Genomic DNA, 24,296 nt, shown 5'->3' on the forward strand with positions numbered 1-24,296 from the left:
AATCACATTTGAGGAGAGCTGATGCGAATTAAGAGAGTGAGAGAGATCGAATCAAGATGGCGAGCAATGGAGTCGGCGGAGATGGCGAGAGATCTAGAAGATGAAATCTACGGAGATGGCGAGAGATGGAGAAGATAAAATCGATGAAGGTGGCGAGAGATGGAGAAGATGAACTCGAAAGAGATGAAGAGCAATGGAATCTCCGGAGAAGGCGAGCAAAGGAGTCGACGGAGAATTCGAAGGTTTTGTCTTTTTTTTTTTGCCTCCTTTATTTTGTCTTTTTCCTAGTGCTATGAAATGTAATGGTTTTGTTCATAGACCGCCAACATGTATTTTTATTTTCGAAGTGTTGGCGCTTGCTCATAAAATTAAGGTGGAATCAGGTGTTTTTAGTTTCCGCTTATTATTTTTTAGGCATAGCATTAGTGTAATGCTATGAGTCTATTTGACAAACTCTCATTACACTTTTAATAGCAGTTACAGAAATTGTGCAATTATAATCTGCTATCAATACTCATATTTGTTGTAGTGTTTCTCTCTTTTCTTTCTTCGAGTTCTCCGCCTCCTCCCCTTGGCGACACCGCAAAAAACATCTCCATTCATCTTCTCCGATCTTTCACTCAATCAAATCTTCTCTTCTCTATCTTGGATTAAGCTTCATCATCTTTGACATCATATTCACCATCATCTTCATCATCTCGCCTCTCGTCTTTCTCTGGGATTCAAACCCTAATCCGCAACGTAAGATTTTCTTCTTCTTTTTTCTCCTAATCGCTTCTTCCTTCGATTATTTGTTATTCTGGGTATGTTATTCTAGGTTTTCGTTATGTTTATGGTATCGATTTGGGTCATTTAGGGTTTGGGTTTTAAAATCAATTTAGGGTTTTCTTCATAAATGATTATTCTTTTGATTATTTGTTGTCATGTGGTTTGTTTATGGTCATAACTTGTGTATTTGTATCGAATTGGGTCATTTAGGGTTAGGGTTTTAAAAATGATTTGGGGCTTTCTTTTAAACGATAATACTTTTGTTTATTTGTTGTCCTGCGGTTTGTTTATGGTCATAACTTGTGTATTTTTATTGATTTGGGTCATATATGGTTAGGGTTTATTTTAAAACTTTGATTGTCTCTGAGATTTAAGTGTTTTGTTTGAATGTTTTGAGATTAACGAATAGTAATCTGTTTTCTTCTTTGTGTATATTGTAGATGCCTGAAGAGCACATCGACATGGAACCTCCACCTGAACCTCAAGTGACAGAAGCAGAACAAACTCAAGCTGAGAATAAGCATAATGCACCTGCCTTTGGAGCTGATAAGCCACCGAAAGCACGGAAGAAGTATGCTAAAAGAGCACCTTGCTGGGAACACTTTCTGCAAAGAGATGAAGATCTCACTAAGAGCTATTGTAAGTATTGTGGTGCAGAGATGGTGAGTTCTTGCATATGCGTTGTTGTGCCCACATCCTGAATTTGATTGTTGGTGATGGTTTGAAGAAGGTAAAAGCAACTATTGTGGCTTTTAGGAATGTAGTCAAGTATGTCCGATCTTCTTTCACTCCACTTAGGTCTTTTGCGATGAGGTGTGAGAATGGGAAGCTATGCAGGGGCAGCTTGCCACTGGATGTTGTCACAAGATGGAATTCTACTTACATTATGTTGAGTTCTGCTTTGAAGCTGCGGTTTGCATTTGAGAAGATGCTGGCTGAGGACAAGTTGTACTATGATTACTTCTTGGAAGAGGATGAGAAGACCAAGGTCAAGAGAGTTGGTCCACCAACTGATTCAGAATGGGAAGAAGTGTCAAGGCTAGTTAAATTCCTCAAGATATTCTAGAAGGCAACTTTGGTATTCTCTGCTTCAAAGTTTGTGTCTTCTTCTGTATGTTACAATGAAATTGTGAACATTGAGAGGGCTCTGATCGCCAAGTGTGCCAGTCCGGATAAGGAGACCAGAAAGCAAGCTCATGTCATGAGGGACAAGTTTGAGAAGTACTGGGATGAATTTAACAACATGAATCCACTTGTCATCATAGCTAGTGTCTTTGATCCTTGCAACAAGATACAGTTTGCTTCCCTCTGCTTTGATCAGCTATATGGCAAAGATAAAATAGAGAATATGCATCTTTCTGCTAGAGTTTCAAGTGCAATGAAGAGGTTGTATGAAGAATATTCTTCGAGGCTGAGCAATCCAGTTGACATTCAAGCTAATGCAGAGGCAGAGCAACATATTGGCATGGATGAGTTTTCTGATGAAGAAGATGATTGTGAGAGGATCAAGTCTCTTTACAGCAAGATGGTTCAGTTTGGGGTGAATGATGATAGTGGAAATGAGTTGCAATGCTAACTGGCAGAGAAACCTGAGCTCAGAGTTGAGAATAATATCTTGGTAAGTCAGTTTTACTTTGTCTTCTTTTGACTGTGTTCTTTAGTTTGTTTAATTGTAGATGTCTAATTGTTTTTTTTTGTAGATTCAAGGAATGCTCTAGCTCCTCCTCCATGATTATTCATAATATGGCAGGTATGTCTACTTATTATTTAAGCTTCTGCCTCTGTAGTTTAAGAGTTTAAGTAGTATTTGTTTTTGATTTACATATTGACATTGTTTGGTATGAAGAAGAAGAAGAAAAGAAGAAGAAGAAGAAAAGAGTGACAGTGGTTAGAGATAAACTAATGTATTACATAAGTTTGCTTTTTCCCTCTTTATTTGTGAAAAAAAAAGGTTACAAAACTCAAAGAGAGAATTACCCATGGTAACCCACTTTTTATAATGATTAGCCAGGCTAACCTCTTTTTATTTTTATTGTCAGACTAACTCACTTTTTGTGTGATAATTTTTATAATACCAAAAATATCCTTTGCCTTTTTTTTCAAATGACAAATAGATATGGTTCATAAAATTATTAAAATTAAATTCCAATATCTAAATATTTATGAAAATATATTAATTGTTTAAAACCTAATATAATAGAATTAACCTTGAATCGACTTTTTTCATTCTCCACAACATAAGATCTCTTACGTCTTTTTCTTTTTGATTAGTTTTAGTTGTTCAAGTTTATTGAATTTCTAGGCTGAATTATTGTTAATTTTGAACCCCTATCCTTCGATTGTGTTTCTAGAATTATCTGTTCTTATTTAGATTGAAACTACTATTAATATATTTTAATTGCGTTTCATTAATAATTTTTAAAAATACCACTGAAAAGTAAAATGGCTATTAAGAAATTTTTATGAAACTAATACCAAACAAGTCTGCTAAAATTAATATTAGAGTTCTGCTACAATACCCCAGACTTAACTAAAGTCTATAGAACTATGCAGATTAGTTATGTGTCTGTTTAATATATTGTTAACATCTATCAAAAATGCGAAGACTTTACCGAAGTCTATGAATCTCCGTGGACTAACTATAAATCTGCTTAATATATTTTTGAAATCTACCAAAAATACGAAGACTTAACAAAAGTCTACATAACTCCACAGACTAACTATAAGTCTGCTTAATATATTTTGAAGATTTAACTAAAGTCTATAGAACTCCGCAGACTATCTATAAGTCTGCTTAATATAATTTTGAAGTCTACCAAAAATACGAAGATTTAACCAAAAATCTATAGAACTTCGCAGATTAGCTATAAGTCTGTTTAATATACTATTGAATTCTACCGAAAATACGAAGACAATAAAAGTCTAGATTTACTCCGCATATTAGCTATAAGTCTACTTAATATATTTTTGAAGTCTACCGAAAATATGAAGACTTAACAAAAGTCTAGATTTACTTCGCAGATTAGCTATAAGTCTACTTAATATATTTTTGAAGTCTACCGAAAATACGAAGACTTAACAGTAGTCTAGATTTACTCCGCAGATTAGCTATAAGTTTACTTAATATATTTTTGAAGTCTACTGAAAATGCCAAGACTTAATTAAAGTCTAGATTACTCCGCAGACTATCTATAAGTCTGCTTAATATAATTTTAAAGTCTACCAAAAATACGAAGATTTAACCAAAAGTCTATAGAATTTCACAGATTAGCTATAAGTCTGCTTAATATATTATTAAAGTCTACCGAAAATACGAAGACTTAACAAAAGTCTAGATTTACTCTGCAGATTAGCTATAAGTCTACTTAATATATTTTTGAAGTCTACCAAAAATACGAAGACTTAACAAAAGTCTAGATTTACTTCGCATATTAGCTATAAGTCTACTTAATATATTTTTGAAGTCTACCGAAAATACGAAGACTTAACAAAAGTCTAGATTTACTCCGCATATTAGCTATAAGTTTACTTAATATATTTTTGAAGTCTACTGAAAATGCGAAGACTTAACTAAAGTCTAGATTACTCCGTAGATGATGTTCATATATTTTACAATGTTTTCCCTTAGTATATTCACATCTTTTGCATCTTTTGCTATCCATTTTGACCATTATTGCATAGCTTTAGGACTGTTCATGCATTAGAGTATAGTTGCATTGCATCTGCATCTTTTCTTGCATAAACAGGTGATTTTGGAGCCTAAGGAGCATGGAAGCAATGCTGAAGAGGAGTGAAGCTATCAAGAGGAGAAAGCAAGGAAGTTAGGGCTGAAGAACCAAGGTCCAGAGTTCCACTCGACCGTCCACTCGACCAGACACTCGACCGTGTGCGGAGAAGGACTCGACCGAGTGGATGCAGCAGAAGAAAAGCCAGCTCGACCGGTCACTCGACCGAGCACCAGGTCGAGCTGACCGAGCCGCCTAGCTATTTTGTCTTTTAGCATTTTTAGGGCTTCCACTCCTTTTACTATATAAGGCCTTGTACCCTGCAGCCACCAAAGAGTCTAGCTTTTTAGATATTCTCAAACCTAGTATTTACCCTTTTGGGAAATTATTTCTTTTTGCACTTTTATTTTCTTAGATCTTGTACCTCCTTGAAGGAGAAAAACAAGAGATTCTTCATATTTGTTGGTTTCATAACTTTCAAAATATTGAGAATTCGAGTTTGATTCCTTCTTCAATATTGTAGATCTTTGCTTTATCTTTTATTGATGCAAGTTTCATTATTTGCTGGGTTTATAACTTTGTTGTTCATCATGTGTGATTGTGAGTAGTTTCCTTAGCTCTTAGGGATGGTTTAGGCTGGATGGATGTTGTGGTTGTTTGATTTGGTCAAGCTTGATTGTTGTAGATCTCTTCTAGGCTAGATATTCTTAATGCTGATCCTATAACCGAGAGGGTAGGGTTTGATCTCAAGCCTCTTAGCATTACACCAATGTCTAAGGAGCAAAGATAAGGCTAGATCTAGAGATTTTCATTAGGCATGCTAAGAGATTAGATGTCTTGTTTGATTTTTGACTATGAATGATCTGTTGCTTAATGCTTGCTTGTATAAGTTATTTGCTTTGTGAGAACAAGCCTAGAAATATATGAGCTTGATTGTTTCTGTCATGAGAGTGGATTAACATGTTCTTGGAGATCATTGTCTAGAGATTAGCTCATATTGGTTGAAGTTTGTTGATTAAGTTAGATAACCACAATCTAAAGTCCAGCCCATGAATCCATCCCTAAGACCTTCCTTGTTTATTGATTTCCTAGCTTAAATCATGTTGTTTGATCATTGTTTGATTCGCTTTTGTATTGCTCTGTTTTGCTTGCATTGCTCCGTTTCTCGCGTTTGTCCAGCTCGACCCTGTACTCGATCTACACTCAATTGAGTGCTTGCTCGAGCTCATCCCCAGAATTCTTGTTTATGCTTTGTGTTTGTTCTGTCTCAATTCATGTTTCATTTTAGTTGCATTTCTGTTGCATTCACTTAGTATCATGTTCATTACTTGCCTTGCATTAGTTCATTACTTGCATTACTATAGTTTCTATTTCTGTTCTTGCTTCATCATAGCTTTGATTAGTCTGCTCTCTTTACATTTAGCATCTATCTTAGTAGCTTTTACTTTCTGCATTTTACATTTCTTCAATAGGTTGTTAGTGACAAACATCCTTCATATTTGGCTTGACTTAGACATATATGCACATCCTGATTGCTTGCAAACACTCAGATTGGATTGACACCTCTTATACTGCAACATCATAAGGGGAATCGAAACACCTGCACTCCATTCATTCATCATCATTCATATCTCATTCCATCATATCATTCACCACAACCACAAAAACATGTGTTTCAGTAGACTAGCTATAAGTCTGCTTAATATATTTTTAAAGTCTACCAAAAATGCGAAGACTTTATCGAAGTATATGAATCTCCGCAGACTAATTATAAGTCTGCTTAATATATATTTGAAGTCTACCGAAAATCTGAAGACTTTACTAAAGTCTATGATTCTTTGCAGAGTAATTATAAGTCTGACTAATATATTTTTAAAGTATACCAAAAATGTGAAGACTTAACCAAAGTTTATAGAACTATGCAGACCTATAAGTCTCTTTAAGTATATTTTTGAAGTCTACAAAAAAAATTACTAAAGATTTTTCTTTTAAAAAATATTTCCTTTTTCATTTGATTCCCTTATTAAATGATTTCCTTTATTAATTTTGTTTTTCAATTATTTCCTTTTTAAAATTTTGTTTTTAAATAATTTTCTGAATATTTAGTATTATTGTATGTGTGATTTTTACAATAATTATGTAGTTAAGAAGAAAAATGAGTAATACACTACAAGAATACAGTTAATCCGCCACTGCTCGGCCACCGTTACGTAGCAGTCGCCACAAAAGGCTACTGAAAAGCTACCATTTAGCCACTGTTACGCTACCACAAAATTGTTGGACATTTCAGTCACCAATTAGTAGCTTAGCGGTAGCTGATTAGCCACGGAACATTGACGGTAGCCACGCCGTAGCTACTTAGTCACTGATATGGTAGTGTCGAAATTTTTTTAATATTTCTATTATTTTTTTGTGATAGCGACCATAAAGAAGTGGCAGAATCGGTAGCTAAATTTGAATTTTATGGCGACTAATAATGCAGTCGCTTACAGTCGATATGCTGTGTTTTTTCTTACCGTTGTCTGGCTACGGAATATGGTCGTAGCTATCAGTGGCTATAAGTAACGGATCTAATTATGACAGTTCTCTACAGATGGTTTAGCGTCTATAGGATAGTAACGAATCGACCGTTTGTTGCAGACAATAATTTTTACAGAATTCAGGAATTCTTTTGCTAAAATGTCTTTTACACGAAATTTATTTTTTTGAGAGAGGGTGGATGTATGAAAGATTAGATCCGGTGAAGAAGGGTGTTTCTGATGCCTTTTTTGTAGGATTAAACACGTTTTTCAATTGTGCACAAAAGGAGTCTTCTTATATTGAGAAAGGAACTATGTTGTGTCCATGTACTCAATGTAAAAATAGGAAGCGTCTTGATGCAAACACGGTGAGAAATCACTTATATACGAGAGGGTTCACGGAGAACTATTATTTCTGGTCGTCACACAGAGAAACTGTTGGCGGTGAATGTTCAACGAGTGTCGTTCAACCGGAAGATGCAAATCAATTTACAACTTATGAAGATATTGGGCATCAAGAAGGTGGGGATCAAGAAGGTGGGCATCACGAAGGTGACAGTTATGCGTATGTACACATGGTAGAAGATGCTTTTCTGGAAATGCAGCCTGAGTTTCATGCAACTCAAGAAGAACTAACTGGTGATTCGAACCATTTTTTCCAAATGTTGGCGGCTGCAAAAGAACCTATATACAAGGGATGTGTAGAAGGATTGTCTGCGCTATCTTTATCAGCTCGTATTATGCATATTAAGACAGAGCATAACCTATCTGAAGTTTGTGTGGATGCAATATCACAGACGTTCAAAGAATATCTACCACATGGTAACAAAGCTCCAGAATCTTACTATGACACAAAGAAGATGGCGAAAGCATTGGGGATGCCATTTTACAAGATTGATGTATGTGAAGATTATTGCATGCTCTTTTGGAAGGGTTTAGATAAAGAGCTAACGACATGTTGTTTTTGCGGCAAAGATCGGTATCATCCTAGAGAAGGTCCTGGGACGAAAATTCCAAAACAGAGGATGTTTTACCTCCCTATCGCTAATCGATTAAAGCGATTGTACCAATCAGAACAGACAGCATCACATATGAGATGGCACGCTGAACATGTAACTCCTGAAGGAGAGATGCAACATCCTTCAGACGGTGCTGCGTGGAAACACTTTAACCAGATATATCCTAATTTTGCCTTGGAACCTCGGAATGTCTATTTAGGACTATCAACAGATGGATTCAAGCCTGGTGGTATGCATAGTAAGAACCATTCTGTATGGCCTGTTATAGTCACTCCATATAACTTGCCACCTGGTATGTGCATGAAGAGAGAATATCTCTTTCTATCTGTTTTAGTTCCTTAACCGGAGCATCCAAAGAAAGGGTTAGATATTTTTTTGCAACCGTTGATAGAGGAATTGAAGGATTTGTGGATAAACGGTGTAAGTGCATATGATGTGTCTAGGAAACAGAATTTTGTGATGCATGTTGCACTAATGTGGACTATTAATAGTGATTTTCCAGCTTATGCCATGTTATCAGGGTGGTCGACACATGGGCGATTAGTTTGTCCATATTGTTTAGAGGAGACAAAGTCTTTTTGGTTACCTAACGGTAGGAAACATTGTTGGTTTGATTGTCATCGTGCATTTCTGCCTACTGATCATCCTTATCGCCGAAACATTAGATCTTTTCGTAAGAACATAGTGATCAACGACAAGCCACCAACATGGTTAACGGGTAAAGAAATATACTACGAGAGGATTAACCAAATTGAAGGCTTAGAAAGAACAGTCGAATGTGGGGGCAGAGGACATGAAAATCCTCATCGTTCTATTGATGGCTACAGTGATTATCATAATTGGGTGAAGAAGAGTATACTTTGGGACTTGCCTTAGACAGATCAACTTCTTCGTTATAATACTGATGTTATGCATACTGAGAATAACTTTTTCGACAATGTCATGCACACAGTTTTGAATGTGCCAAAGAGGACAAAAGATAGCTTAAAATCAAGGAAGGATTTACCAGGGATTTGTAATCGTAAGGATTTAGAGATTTTACCAAATGGTAAAGCCCCTGTACCAAATTTTAGGCTATCGAAAAAGGGTAAAAAGAGATCTTCTTCAGTTGGTTGAAAAATGATATAAAGTTTCCCGATGGATATGTTTCCAATATTTCAAGTTGTGTCAATATTGACAATGGCGAGCTTACTGGGCTAAAAAGCCATGATTGCCACGTGATAATGCAGCAAATACTCCCTATTGCGTTTGCAGAGCTTCTCCCCAAGAATATACACACGGCTATATCAGAAATTGCTCTGTTTTTTCAGGATTTATGTGGAAGAACATTAAAAACGGATGACATTGCCTTGTTGAAAGAGAATATAGCTGTTAAGATATGCATTTTGGAGAAAATCTTTCCTCCAGCGTTTTTGGATGTTATGGAGCATCTTCCTGTTCACTTACCCGTTGAAGCTGAATTAGGAGGTCTAGTACAGTACAGGTGGATGTATCCATTTGAACGGTTTATGAGTCATTTGAAGAAAAAGACTAAAAACAAAGCAAGGATTGGAGGTTCCATAGTTGCTGAATGTGTGAATGAAGAAATATCATATTTTCAATCGCATTATTTTGCTCTTAATGTAATCACAAAACAGTGTGATCGTCGCCGTGAAGCTGAAGGTGAAATTAAAATGAGCTATACTTATCCGGGAGTTCCAACAATTTTTCAGCCCATTGGACGTGTTAGTGGGAGTTGTGGGAAAGGTTGGCTTTGAGAACAAGATGCTCACGTTCTTCAAACATTTATATTGTTAAATGTCGAAGAGATAGCTCCATATGAAAGCATTTTTGAAGAATATTTGTGTTTTACAATCCAGATATTACCGACGATGCCATCAATAATGCGAAAGATGTGCAATATGCTGAGTGGTGCAGAGACTACGTAAGTAACAATCTTTCTATATTGTTAAGAAATCATCATTGTATGTTTAATTACTAATAGTTCTAATTACAGATCAATGATGATATTAACTATAGCGGCCCGCTATGGTTGCATGAATTGGTGCAAGGTCCACAACGGGGTTACAGTCCTGGCCAATCTACTTTACCCAAGGTTACACATTCCACAACCATGCACATGGGCAAGGGAAGAAAACGATGAATTACGGAGTTTGTGTTCGAGGTACATCAGCTGAAATAGAGTATTTCGGTTTGTTGGAAGAGATATTTATGATCGAATACTACGGTGCAGTTGGCCTTAGAGCAATGGTTTTTAGATGTGCATGGTTTGACCAAACACCTGGTCGTGGACTACGCCGAAATCCTTCTGGCATTGTTGATATATGTCCTAGGAGAAGATATGAAAAGTATGATCCTTTTATTGTTCCCGAACATGCTGACCAAGTGTGTTACATCCCTTATCCACGTCTAAAGAAAAGTAGTGAAGAATGGTGGGCAGCAAGTAAGGTCATTCCACGCAGTTTTAGAGATACTTCTGGGAAGGTTGTAGATGAGGTAGCTCTACAAGAAGAAGACAACCATATTCAGAATGTTGTGGTTAGTGGTATTATCTAAGTAAGAGATCATGTTGTAGAAGCAGAAACAGCGACATGGATATAGACGATGGTGAAACAGTTGTTGAAGAAACGGAGGACGAGGACTATGGTTCAACCGAAGACGACGACAAGGATGAGGGCGAAGACGACGACGAGGATGAGGGCGAAGACAAGAGTTATGGTTCATCCGATTCAGAGTGATCTGTTGAAATGAAACAGAGCAATTTTAAAACAGAGTATTTTTAATAAAAAGTGTATTACGAAGTTGAAGAATTTTTAATTTAGCGACTTAATTGTTGGTGGCCCAATAGTATCTAATTTTTGGAGCCAAAATTTTGGGTTTTGGTTCCTAAAATCCACGAAATTGGTGTTTATATTTGGGGAATTTATGGACCGGGTAAAATTCCCTCCACTAATTTTCATAGGCGACTAATTTATGGACCGGGTAAAATTCCCTCAGTTATTTATCTTCTTATCTCCACTTAAACTGCGAAAACCCTTACTACAAAACAATGTGAGCGGTTGTTTAGTGTGATTATCCTCATTCTCCGACGCCGTAGTCTTCCAATTCAAGGTTTGTTTTGTACATTCGTTCCAATTTTTTTATAATTTGTCTTTGTTGTGTTCTGAATTTTGTCACATGGACAAGTTTCCTTTGATTTTGGTCACAAGCGATTAAGTTTAGTTTAATTTGATTTTGTTTCTGTTGCTCTGGTTTACTTTGACTAGCTTTGGAACAAACACAAAATCTAATATTGTTGTTTTTGTACATTCTAATCATATATCTACTGTTGTTTCCAAGAATGAGTAATATGGGATCGGTTCCATTTCGTTCTGTGCCTCGACGAAGGAACGCTTCCACCACATCAATAGGTAGCCAAGGAGTTAATTCTTCTGCAGCATCAGCTGCTCCTGCTGCCCCAGCTAAACTTCCACAATTGAGCTTGAATGAAATTATGTCATCTCCCTCTCGTCGTCTCAAGCCTCGTTTACATCCAGATAGACCATAGCGACCTAAGGATGTTTGGTGAGCTTTTCAAACTTTTATTTGATGCTATATGTATTTGATGCTAAGGGTATTATTTATATCGTTCTTTCATATTTGGTGAGCTTTTCAGGTTTGGTCTTGATGATTGTGTTAGGACTGATATCAGTTCGATATACCAAAATGATTTCAAAGGTCCATGGAGCTGTATAAGTAATGTCCCTCCAGAGCATCAAAAGCAATGGTGGTCTAGATTTGCGGTAAGTTTAAATCCAGATTTTAATTATGTATTTGTTGAGCTGTATAAGTAATGTCCCTCTCTGATTTTTTTTCTTTGCTTTGTTATCTCAGCAGCGTTATTTTTGGGAAGATGAATACCATGACGCTGTTGTCAAATTATACCGCAAGCAGCTTAAAGACTTGCTAAAAAACCGTATCAGCAAGGGAAAGCGAGATGGAGTAAAGCCTGATTTTGTTAGTGATGATGATTGGAATCTGTTGGTAGAACGTTGGGACACAGAACCAGCAATGAAGAAGTCTAAACGGTGTAGTGACACTACAAGAAAACAGGCGGTTAGCGACTACACTATTAGTCGCTTTGTAGTCGTAAAAACTGAGGTTACGACTAAATAGTGACTAACACAAGCAATCGGAGATCGAGAGTCGCTAATTAATGTAGTCGTATACATAGTCGTCTTTCAGCGACTACTTTACGACCAAAAGTTATAGTCGTCATATGGTCATAACCTAGTCCGTTCGTAGTCGTTAAAGTAGTGTCTGTTATACGACTATAGTGTGATTAATTAGCACATACAAGTGGTCTTCTTACTTTGTCGGTTTTTAGTCGTATAATTGTGGTGATAAATTGGCGACTAAGTACTGACTGAGTGTTTAGTAGTCGCTATATAGTCACTTGCCTTAGTGACTATTTGGAAACTACAACACAACTATTTGGCCACTGATGTTGATTTCAGAATTTCTATGTTACGACTACAAAGCGACTGATGTTGATTTCATAATTTCAGAATTTCAGAATCAGAATATACTAATTTAAACTGAAAGATTCGAATACCAATTTAAACTGAAAGATTCAAATTTGGAAAGACATAATATCGAAATATAGTGTAAGTGGCCAAAAGTACATGTTACATGTTAAAGTCATAAACACAATCTTAAAAGAAAGAGATAGAGTTCAACCAAAAGAGAGAGAGATAGAGTTCATCCAAAAGAGAGAGATATTGAGTTCATCCAAAAGAGAGAGATATTGAGTTCATCCAAAAGGGAGTTAAAACAGAGAAACCTACTAAGCAGATGTTGATGGAGTTGGAGTTGGTTCTGTGGTTGTCTCTTTAGGTGAATGGCTTGCAACAAATGACTGAAACCTCGGATCACATTCCCTTAGAAACTCCTCCACGATGGAAAATTGGTCAATCTTGTCCTTCTGGGCAGCAATAACTTTGGATTGCTCAGCTTCACGCGCAGCAATTTCTTCATCACGCCGCTTCAGTTGAGCAGCCTGTTCTTCAATCATGCGTTTAGCTTCCTTCAACTGTTCTTCGAGAGCCACAAAGGTAGAAGAGCCACTTGCTTGCTTATGCTTTCCATTGATAAGGCAGTCCTTGAGGCTTCCAACTCCATAAGGTGTTCCTCTTGAATCCTTCTCAGTGGACTTGAAAATAAGACAAAAGTTAAGATTAGAGAATGACAAATAAAACTCCAAGACTACAAATGTGTATTGGTTTTTAAAAAAATAACCTGAAGGAAAATTTCTGTATATTCTTCTGTTGTGAGGTCCCGTGGCCGTGATTCTCCATCTGACACAGCAGTAGACTCTGCTTCGAGCTGAGACAACCTGTCTTGAACAGTCTTCTCATATGTTTCTGCAATCTTTTATGCCTTCCGATCAACATATGTACCATCGGGCTTTGTATGTGCCTTGATAAAAACCTCACCAAGTCGGACTTCTCTTCCCAATTCATGTTCCTGCAAAGTTAGCAAAGCAACAAGTTAGATTAACTTAAAAAAAAAACACCTAAGTAATAATTGAAAGTGGCAAAAATAATAGCTACTTAACCATTTCATCTTGAAGCTCTCGATACGACTTTGGCCCTGAGAGGTGGACATGAGGACCTAGGCCGTTACGGTCAGACATACGGGCATCAGAGTAGGTTTTACTCTTTTGTTGTGCTTCTTCAGTGTCCCAGCTTGTTTAGAAGAATTTTAGTAATCTTCCGAACAAGTTTCGATCCTTTGTCACGAGTAAACCTCCATACACATGAACCAATAAAACAAGTAAGTAGGTTACTTAAAAGCTCCATACACATGAACCAAAAAACACCATTACAAAACATTGACTCACATGAACTAAAATGAACTAAAAGCTCCATACACATCTTTCTACGCATACGCACATTCACAAAACATTGACTGACCAAGACAAAAAAACATCATTGCAAAACACTGAACTAAAACTAAAAGCTCCATACACATCTTTCTACGCATACGCACATTCACAAAACATTGACTGACCAAGACAAAAAAACATCATTGCAAAACATTGAACTAAAATGAACTAAAAGCTCCATACACATGAACAATACGCATACGCACATTCACAAAACATTGACTGACCAAGACAAAAAAAAACATCATTGCAAAACATTGACTCACATGAACTAAAAGCTCCATACACATGAACAATACGCATACGCACACTCACAAAACATTGACTCACATGATTTCTCTTCTAACATTCACAAAACACATGAGAAGATTCGAATCATACCATTGGGTGTTCGGTAAGGGTGTGGGAGAGAGGACCGTGGTGAACTGATCCCTGTTTGGCACCAGAAGCAGGGCATTTAGAGCCCGAGCCACGTCCTCCTGGAGTTCCGGCAACGCCGCATCAGTTTCTTCTTCCAAGTTGTTGCCTTGAGATGATGGATGACTACGAGTCTGAGAGCGTTGAACTTGAGATGGATGACTACGAGACTGAGACCGTTGGACTGGAGAAGGTGGTGAGTCATCTTGAAGATTTGCATGAGTCGCTGGATTGTAGTTAACTTCTTCTGAAGGAGACCGGCGTACTGGAGGTTGAGGTTGGCGACTAGAGGAGCCCTGAAATAGTTGTTGAGGCGGAGGATAGTCCCGGATCTGGGATTGCGTTGGTTGTCGAGGCAAAATAGGGACTTCTTCAGGTATCTGCCGCGGAGGAGGAGCTTGGACTGCCGGCGTGAAGTCGTATTGACTGGAAAGATTTGTCGGTCGTACTCTTGACCCTCCGGGAATCTGAGAAACATTACGATCAAGTTTTCTCTTTTTTCCTCGATTAGGCATCGTGTGACTGAGGATATAGTCGAAAAGAGAGACTGAGAAGAGACTGAGAAGAGAGAAAACAAAGAAGAGAGACTGAGAAGAGCGACTGAGAAGAGAGAAGAGAGACTGAGGCGGCTTTAGGGTTTCGTCAATAAAGAAGAATGAATGAGAGAAGAGAGTGAGTGTTTAGGGTTAGGTCGAAGAAGAAAAGATAAATGGATTTGGGCCTAGCCCATTCGGATAAATGGTTTGGGCCTAGCCCAATTTTTTTTAAATTGTTAATTTTATAAAATGTTGTTGTTAATTAAAAAAATAAACATTTAATTACATAAAACATATATCTATCCATAGAAATATAAAACATAGAAACATAAAAACATAATTCATTCATTACTTTTTATTTTACATAAAAAGAACAAATTTAAAAGAGAAAAAAAAACAATTAAAAATGTTTAGCAAAAGAATTTGTGGCAAACTCACAATTTACAAAAAAAAAATTTACAAACTGCCCAAATAATTATTTTCGCACAATATTAAATTTTCCCACAACATTTTAAGATTTTAAGGAAGCTTTGTCTCTCTCTTTAATTTGTTTTGCATATATTATATTGGGTCTCAGTTTCAATGTTATTTCGATATAAAGTTGTAAATTTCACAATTTCTAATATTGATGTTTGATCGTACCTACTCAAGGTAACATGTCATTTAATTTTCCTTTGGTTTTCACTAATAGATTATCACTTAGTTGACCATGTGGTAGAAAAATTTGCTGTTTGAGTTTTTAAATGAAAAACAAGCCAAAGGAGTCACCTATTAGTCGCTAATTTAGCGACTACTACTCTCCGTCGCTGAGTAGTCGTTAATTTAGCGACTACTACTTGCAGTCGCGGAGTAGTCGCTAAATTAACGACTAATTTACCATTAAATATTTCAAGGAACAACTTAGTCATAAAATAGTCGTCAATTGACGACCACAGTTACGACTACGAACTTGGTCGTAATTTAACGACGATATTGTGACTAATTTGTATCAGTCGCAGAGAAGTCATCATATAGTCGCAATTCAGTCGGCAAATTTAGTGACTACATATATAGTCGCTAAGTGTAGTCGCTAACTGCCTGTTTTCTTGTAGTGTGATGAAAGAAAATCACAGCGGTCTGGCTATGGAGCGCATTGTCATACTGGCGGGTCAAAGCCAGTATGACAAGGATTGAATATGAAATGGTAAGCCATCACAATTAATTCTGATTGGTAACATAGGTTTATTAGTTATGATAGCTCTTGTTGTACTTAACCATAATTCAACATGTTCTTTTTTGTAGACTGAAAAAAATAATGGCGTAAGGCCTTCCATCCCTGAGTTGGTTAAGCAGACTCACACAAAACCAGATGGGACATATGTGGACAAGAAAGCTAAGGAAATTGTTGAGGACGTGTACAACTTGGCGACTCAAATGTCACCACATGATTCAGATGATAACGAAGGAGACTCATCAGCTGTTTCACCACCTTCTTCTACTCTTTTGAATAAGGTCTTCTGTGAGGTGCGTATCACCTTCGTTTCTAGTTTTAATGGACTTTTATTAATTTTAATAACTCATCTCAACACATGCTTAATAAGTTAATATATACTTATGGTTAACAAATTGTTTTAATTTTGAATAGCAAGTACCTGTGGTCAAGGGATACCGGTTTGGCATAGGGTCTGTGCATCATCATCGTGGTGAGGCTTTGCAGTCTTCCACACCATGTCCCTCACGCCAAAATCACTTGGAGACAGAGTTTGCGGAGATGAAAACCACTGTCTCCTCCCTTGGTGACCAAGTTGCCACCCTAAGTGGCAAGTTTGACACACTTCAAGCCTCTCTGAACATCTTGGTTCAAACAATCACAAGAATGCCAACTACCATCACTACACCAGTAGATCAGCCGTGATATTGACTTGAGTAATAATGACTTTCTCTCCCTTATCTATCTATCTTGTTTTCATTGTGTCTAACCGGAACATGGATGTTTTGTAATCTCTTTTGATTGTGAAAAAACCTTAAAACATATTATGTATGCTTGGATCAGAATGTATTTTGGATGAATGAAGAATGTCTTTTGGATATATTTTATTCTAAAGCGGTTGCCATAAGCGACCAACTTCGTAGGGCAAAACAGTGGCTAAGATAAAATAGCCACCAATTTAGATATATTAATCTGATTCCAGTTCAGTAGCTAAATGCCAATGAATACAATGGTGCCTAATTGTTATTATATAGCCACCAAATAGTAATGTCTCCCACAGTGGCTACGTCAAAGGGCGACCATCTATTTTGGTAACTAAAACCGTGGCCATCTAGCCACCGGTATTAAAGTCGCCGAATATTAAAGTCGCCAACAGTGGCTATATAGCCACCAAATATTAAAGTCGCCAACAGTGGCTAGTGGCAAAGAGCCACTATTTATTCTGGTAACTAAAACTGTGGCCAACTAGTTACTGTTATTGTGGGAGCTAATTTAGTTGCGCTTCTGAATAACTGGTAGCTCTTTGATTGCTATTTAGCTACTGAAACGGGGCGTTGCAAGCCAGTTGCTATATAGCAACTGTTGGCGACCAGTGGCAACTATTGGCGACCGAAAAACCATTTAGCTACCGTCCATATGCAACCGGAATATTTGGTAGCTAACAGTGGCTATTTCGTTTTAGCGACTGATTTGATTGATTAGTGACTGCAAAAATGGTGGTTATATGGCCAGTTTCTTGTAATGATATATGCAAGGGTAATATGGTAAAAATATGCTATACAAATATTTTAAAATTTTAATAGATTATTTTAGTTGTTTCTAATAAATTGTAGGTTATCGTAGCAAATCTCTGTGAATACCAATTTTGTGTACGAAACAATGGTGTCAATACGTATTGCAGATAGTAATTTGACAATAACTTCATCTTGCTGTTGTATAAACAAAGTTTGTGTATATCCATATCATGTGGCCAGAAATTAAGTTGTGAGAGCGTATATATGTTTTTTTGCATCCGGTAGACAAAAACCATTAATATTCACTAAGATTCTTATCAGGCCTTCTCTAACGTACAATTCTTAGTTTGTTTGTTTTCTCTCCATATCACACATTCATGCCATTATTTCTAAGAGATTTACAGTCGCTAGCTTTAAATATATGTATGCATATCACTAGAAAATCAAATAAACAAGATATACATTAAGAGTCGATAAAAGGGAAAACAAACGAAAACATTGAGCGAGGAAGGCACTGAGTTACAAAGACATGAGACTCTCGATATGATTTGGGAAAACATCGATGCTGTATATACAGTAGTTATCACGTCCATAACGGCATCTAAAGTCATCACCCACAACCACAATTCCTTCAAACAAAACTTCTCTAATACTGTTACTCCTCGGATCAAAATATAGAATATAAAACGACTATAGAATATAAAACGACTTAGACAATGACCCTAGTGTAAAGATAAGCTCACTGGCCTCACTAATAACACCATTGAACTATTGAAGGATAGGGTTTTCCCCCGTAATGGGTCTTTCTCAGAAAGAGGTAAAAAAATATTTTTATGCCTCCATAGAAAGAGGTAAAACAATATATATTTCATTTGCTTATATTTACTCTTTAATTTATATCTTTTTTTATTTGATGATTTTGGTGTTTGAGTTAACTAAATTGTAATCAAGGTTCTTTTGAAGTCTTGGCTTTATTTTTATTTTTTTAATAATTTATCACAAAATGAATCAACATGATCCTCCAACCTGCTTCACTTTATAAACATTTTTTAATAATTAAGACACTCACTTTATAACCATTTTTTCTTCACTTTCTCTCATTTCTTAGAGAACTATATATTCTGTCCAAAAAAAAAAGAGAGAACCACTAATTAAGAATAAAAAGCAAATTGATTTTCAATAATATAATCCAAAATGTATCAACATGATCCCAGCATAATAAAGACGCTCACTTTATAGTCAACTAGGTAATTAGTCCACGCAATATGTGGTTGTATGCATAATAGTTTTGATTATATTTCTTAAATTTTCTTAAACTAAAATATTGTTTTATTAATGTATGAATCTCAAAAAAATTATACTAATTATGAATCTCAAAAAATTTTATAGAAATTTCTCAAAATAACACTCCTGTCAATATTTTTTTGGTATGGTTATTTATTATACAAAATTTAAAATATATAAACTTTTCTATTAATCAAAAATTAACAAATACTAAAAAAATTGTTACAAATTGATAAGTTATATTAATATAAATAATAATATAGAAATTTAAACATTTTCCTAATATGAGAGAATCTATGTTTACCATGTTTTATAGAGGTTAAACATTGATATAAAGAGTTTTTCTTAATGACATTGTAAACATAAGACTGTAGTATAGTAAAATTGAATCAAATAAAATTATCAAAAAAATTAGTAACTACATATAAAATTATTGTATATAGAATATTCCTCATTTCAAAGTTTAAAGCAATTAAAATAATTAAAAAATATTAAAATTTAACCAAAAACATTTTTTCTTGAAAGATAAATATATTAGTTGGAGGAATGAATGTAAAATTATTGGGTAGGAGTTACATTTGAGTTAAATGGAGTTACATACCTTTAAAAGTGGGTTAATTATAAATAAATATTTTAATTTATTTTGACTTAAAAGAAAAGGAATACCAAGTGGCTCAATCAAAATTTAAACTTACACTTTTTGATTGTTTTGTTGATATAAACTCAACACTCACACATAATATTCCAAATTGAAAATATTACTTTTGAAGTGACAAACTAAATTAGTTTTCTTAAAAAATTATATAAACTTCAATCTAAAGATTTTTTAAAACCCCAAGAATAACTTCAATCCTTTTGTTTTTTTTTTGGTTTTCACTTATCAATTTAATTTATAGTGCTAGATTTCATACCAATGGTTTCATCTTTAGAGGATTTAGTTAAGTGGGATTTTAATAATTATATTATTTTCAATATTTCACTTCCAGTTATCATTTTTTCATTTTGCTTAAATCAAGAAAATCATTTTTTGTAATTAAGTTCTTTTTGTTTTCAAAAACCTCAAATCTTAAATAAAATAAATATTATACTGATCCTTACATATTTATCTATTGGATCACAAAACAAAATAGACTTTACAAAATAAAATAGACTTTATAAATGGATAATTATATTGATCACTCTAAATTATTAAAAACGATACATGAATATGTGAGATAACCATAGTACATAATAAAGAACTAGAGATGGATCTTTTCAACTTCATCATCTTATTGTGTGGTGAATATTGTAAGAGTATGAAATATAATGACTTATAAGATGCTAATCTAAAATAGATAATGAAGATAACCCTTTTAAAATAGATTCTCAAATAAACTTGATCTTTTGTTAAAACCAACATATGTGAATTTAAATTTAGCTATGAAAATTTTAAAAATAAATATGAATAGATTAGAAATGCAAGAAATATAAAAGAAATATTTTATTTTTATATAAATAAAGAAAATTGAAAACAATGTTAATCATATATAATACTTTCTAAATTAAAATATAGAATCAAACTCTTACAACACATATTAGATATAACAACATTTGATATTGGTGAGAGAGGAGGAGATAATGATTACTTATAAGATGATAATCCAAATTAGATAATGGAGATGAATCTGTAAAAATAAGAACAATATAATATATATATATATATATATATATCATGTAGTCTCTAAAATTAAAATTTTACAATGATATTTCATTTGGTTATTTGTAACCCATACAACAAATATAAGAAATTGAAAAAAAAAAAAGATTTGAGATATTGTGGAAGAGAATGAGAGAAGTGGAAGAGAATGAGAGAATGTGAAAATGTGAAAATGTGAAAATGTGAAAATGAGAAAGTAAAAATGTCAATAAAAACCCGATGTTGTGTTCTCATGCCCGGTCGAAGTCCAAGGCCAACCCGGTCTGTTGCCAATGAGTTGTGAGGAAGTCCACCGTCAAGTGCGGGATGTGAGGCCACGTCAACTGTGTATGTTGCTGCGAAGGTCAACCAAGTCGAGGAATGGCGCTGCGGAAAAAAGAAAAGTCACTGAGGATTTGCCTTCGCGGATACCAATTGCTTGGATGGATGCGTTTGAAAGCCTCGAGATGACTTGCAGAAAAAATGCTTTCTAGGTTTGTCTTGTGTCTCCGTAACAAATGGTCCATTTATTGATTGATGGGCGAACGACGGGAATTGAACCCGCGCATGGTGGATTCACAATCCACTGCCTTGATCCACTTGGCTACATCCGCCCCTACCCTCCCCTTTTTTTGTTTTTTTGGATTGATCTCCCTTTCGTATTCATTCGACCTGAGGCAAAAGAGAAGTCATACAAAAAAGAAAGGTTCTTTCATGCAATGCATAACGGGTGGGCTTCCTATGGATTCCTCTAACTCAATGAATGAAGGGAGGAGAGTCCAGGGGGTCTTCACCTTTACTTGTAGTCGAGTGGGCAGCGTTGACGGAAGGAGAGTCAGGTATTTGGGGGTTCGGTTCGTTAGCTGGTATTTGTGAGAGAATGAGACCATGCTTATTTATATGATAAGAATTGATGGAAGTTACATTTAGAATTATTGGAGTTACAAATATTATTTATTGTGTTTGAATAAAATTGAGTGGTGGAATATGATTAATGCATAATTTATTTTATTTTCAGTTATAATTTTATTTTTATGTATGAATTAAATGTATTGTGTTAATTGGGTCTTAAATATTGTTTAAAGTAATTAAACAATTAGAAAGCAAATAAAAACAATAAAAAAATTAGAAAGTATTAAATGAAAATCAACCAATAAGGAGAGACCAAAACCTTACTTTTATATATATGGTTTTTTTTCTTCATTTCTCACATCTTAGAGCAAATATACCAAGAATGAAGAGGGGAAAAAATTTCCATTGTTGATAAATCCAAAAACTATTGCAGAATCTACTTGCCATTCAAGGCCTAACTTAATAATTCTTATATGTTGAGTATCATCTCTCCTCCTATTGGTGCATTAGAAATTTGTTTTTTATTTTAATCTTTATCTCTATATATATATATATATATATATATATTAATCTTTTATTTTAATCATCTTAATTGTACAATTAACTCATTTAACCCACTAACCTCTAAGAATTTTTTCACATTAAAACAAAACAATCGAACTGCATTAAAAACACAATTAAGTCAAATTAGTTTGTAATTTATGATCAATTTTGGATGACATTGTAACGCCCGCAAACCAATTTTGGAGTTGGAGTGTCGACCGACACCATGGCGTAATGTCACTCGACACCACAAGTTGGTTCTGGCTGCGGGTTTGGATTATTTTGCGAACGGTTTGATGGTTTGGTGGAATTAAACCAGAACCCAAGCTTTATAAGGAGACGGGAATCTTCTTCTCCTTTTTACATCTCTTGGTCGCAGCCACCAAGGGAAAGGGAAAAAGAGATGGAGTTGTTGCCTCCAGTGTGAGCCAAGTTTGCTTTTGGGGTGAGGAGCGAAGAGGGCTGAGTTCCGGTTGTGTCGTAAGAGAAGGATAAAGGAGATAGATCTTCCTCATGGGTGTGGAGGAAGGATGGGAGTACTTGGTGGTCAACTGAGAGAGACAAAGAGACTCTCTCCTAGCTGTTATTCAGGTAAGTTGTGTTGTTTTGGTGTTAGATCGATTGGAGAATCGATGGTTGTGGAGGATTAGAGTTTTGTGGCGGAAACGAGCTTGAAGGAAGGCCCTGGTCATGGTTTCTGGGTTGGTCTCGTTTGACACCAACACTTACCGATGGACAGCGCGGACTAGTCCGAGATGGCTACTTCGGGGTAACGTTTGAAGGATGAAACAGAGTCATTTGGCTGAAATTTGGTGGGGAGCTTTGTGGTGTTATAGACTCCATATCCACCGTTGGATTTGTGGAATAAACGGTTAGTTTGTGAATTAACCGAAGGTTAACATCAACGTTTTCCATTGATGCGTGGTGGCAATGTTGGGGTGTTGAGCGACACCAAGGTGGTGTCGGTCGACACAGCATGTTGTGGTGTGTTTGGGTCATAGGAGAACAGCTGGAGTCAGGTTTGGATGAGGAGAGATCGACGGAAGTGATGCCATGGGCATCAGTGTCGACCGACACTAGGAGAGTGTCGATCTACACCATGTGTGTTGTATCGCAAGTGGTGTGTTGGGTGACGATCGAAACCAGGTGGAGGTGTCGATCGGCACTGGAGGAGTTGATAGTGAATCGGAGTATTCGTGGGGAAGTGTTGTCTGTGGCTGGACGAAATCAAATATTTCAGCCCACCTCTCTTGTTACTCGGTCGTTAGGGGTGGTTAGTTGTGCGACTCAGTAACTAGATGAAGTGGGGTTTGGTGTATTTATGGAAGTTTTTGTAAGGAGCGATTTCTACGCCGGCTGTCTCGTCGGAATTAGGGGTTCTGGTGTGATCGTTTCCCATGGATCTTGTGTAAGGATTGGGAATCCCGGTGCGGTCATTTCAGACCTACACATTTTTATCAACAGTTTCCTTATAAATAGCAATCACTTCACTAATCACCATCATATATCAAATCCTCCATAAAAAAAAATAGAATTCTATTACATTATTTCTCAATATAACTAATGTTGTTTCAAATATAGTTTTTATGTCACTTTTGAAGATTTGGAAGAAAATATTGGTTTTAGTTTGTAGATATTTCATATTTTTATGTTTATAAGAGGTTCAAGTGATTCAAATACGGTATAACGGTAAATATTGATATATATATTTTAAGATTAATCATATTTTATAAGAAACTTACATATTTTATGTTTCTTATCTTTGATTATTTTTATACTCTAGTATTTTTATTTTGTATATTTTATTTTTTAATCTCTTAGAAGCTCCCAAATAATTCCCAAAATTTTGACAGTGTTTAAATAAAATAAAATAAAAATCATCAAACAAATAAAACAAGAATTTAGTGAAATTTAAAAATACATAAGCAAATCATAATACAATATCATTTTATTTAAACTATAAATAATCAATACATCAATATCTTCGTAAAAACACAAATCTGTATAACTAAAACAACTCATGCGTATGAAAGAAATTTTAAAGAGAATTAAAAACAATTTCCTTATTGTATAAGACTAAAAGAGAATTGCTTATTAATTAGTTTCATTATTAAAAATAAACAAATAAGTGACTCTATTAAAAGTTAATGTTGTATAGGGAAAAAACAAATATAAGGATCATACATAAAAACTATATCATGAGAAAAGTTTTGACAAATAAAAAAGAAATGTTTTTACTAATTGTTAAAGCTCTCATCAAACCATATAAGCTCTCATTAAACTCCACATACAACTCCTATATTCATGAAAAAATTAAAAAAAGAAAATA

General features: G+C 35.3%; 1 long non-coding RNA gene and 2 pseudogenes across 3 annotated transcripts; 2 read left to right on the forward strand and 1 right to left on the reverse strand.

Moving 5' to 3' along the window:
* Positions 1 to 7,929: 7,929 nt before the first annotated feature.
* LOC147919332 (uncharacterized) lies at positions 7,930 to 10,722 on the forward strand (annotated as a pseudogene).
* Positions 10,723 to 10,991: 269 nt separating this feature from the next.
* LOC104771274 (uncharacterized) lies at positions 10,992 to 12,572 on the forward strand. 2 transcript variants are annotated; one of them, XR_764774.3, is made up of 4 exons: positions 10,992 to 11,142; positions 11,371 to 11,595; positions 11,687 to 11,813; positions 11,905 to 12,572. It is a non-coding gene; the product is annotated as an uncharacterized LOC104771274 (long non-coding RNA). The 2 variants fall into 2 exon arrangements; XR_764773.3 differs by having other exon boundaries at positions 11,036 to 11,595.
* Positions 12,573 to 12,648: 76 nt separating this feature from the next.
* LOC104771275 (uncharacterized) lies at positions 12,649 to 13,705 on the reverse strand (annotated as a pseudogene). Its single transcript, XR_002036943.2, has 3 exons — positions 13,628 to 13,705; positions 13,309 to 13,536; positions 12,649 to 13,222 (listed from the first exon to the last, which is right to left on the reverse strand). The product of XR_002036943.2 is annotated as an uncharacterized LOC104771275 (transcript).
* Positions 13,706 to 24,296: the final 10,591 nt, after the last annotated feature.

This window comes from Camelina sativa, chromosome 20 (genome assembly GCF_030686135.1).
Source record: "Camelina sativa cultivar CO46 ecotype springtype chromosome 20, ASM3068613v1".
Classification (NCBI taxonomy): Eukaryota; Viridiplantae; Streptophyta; class Magnoliopsida; order Brassicales; family Brassicaceae; genus Camelina; species Camelina sativa.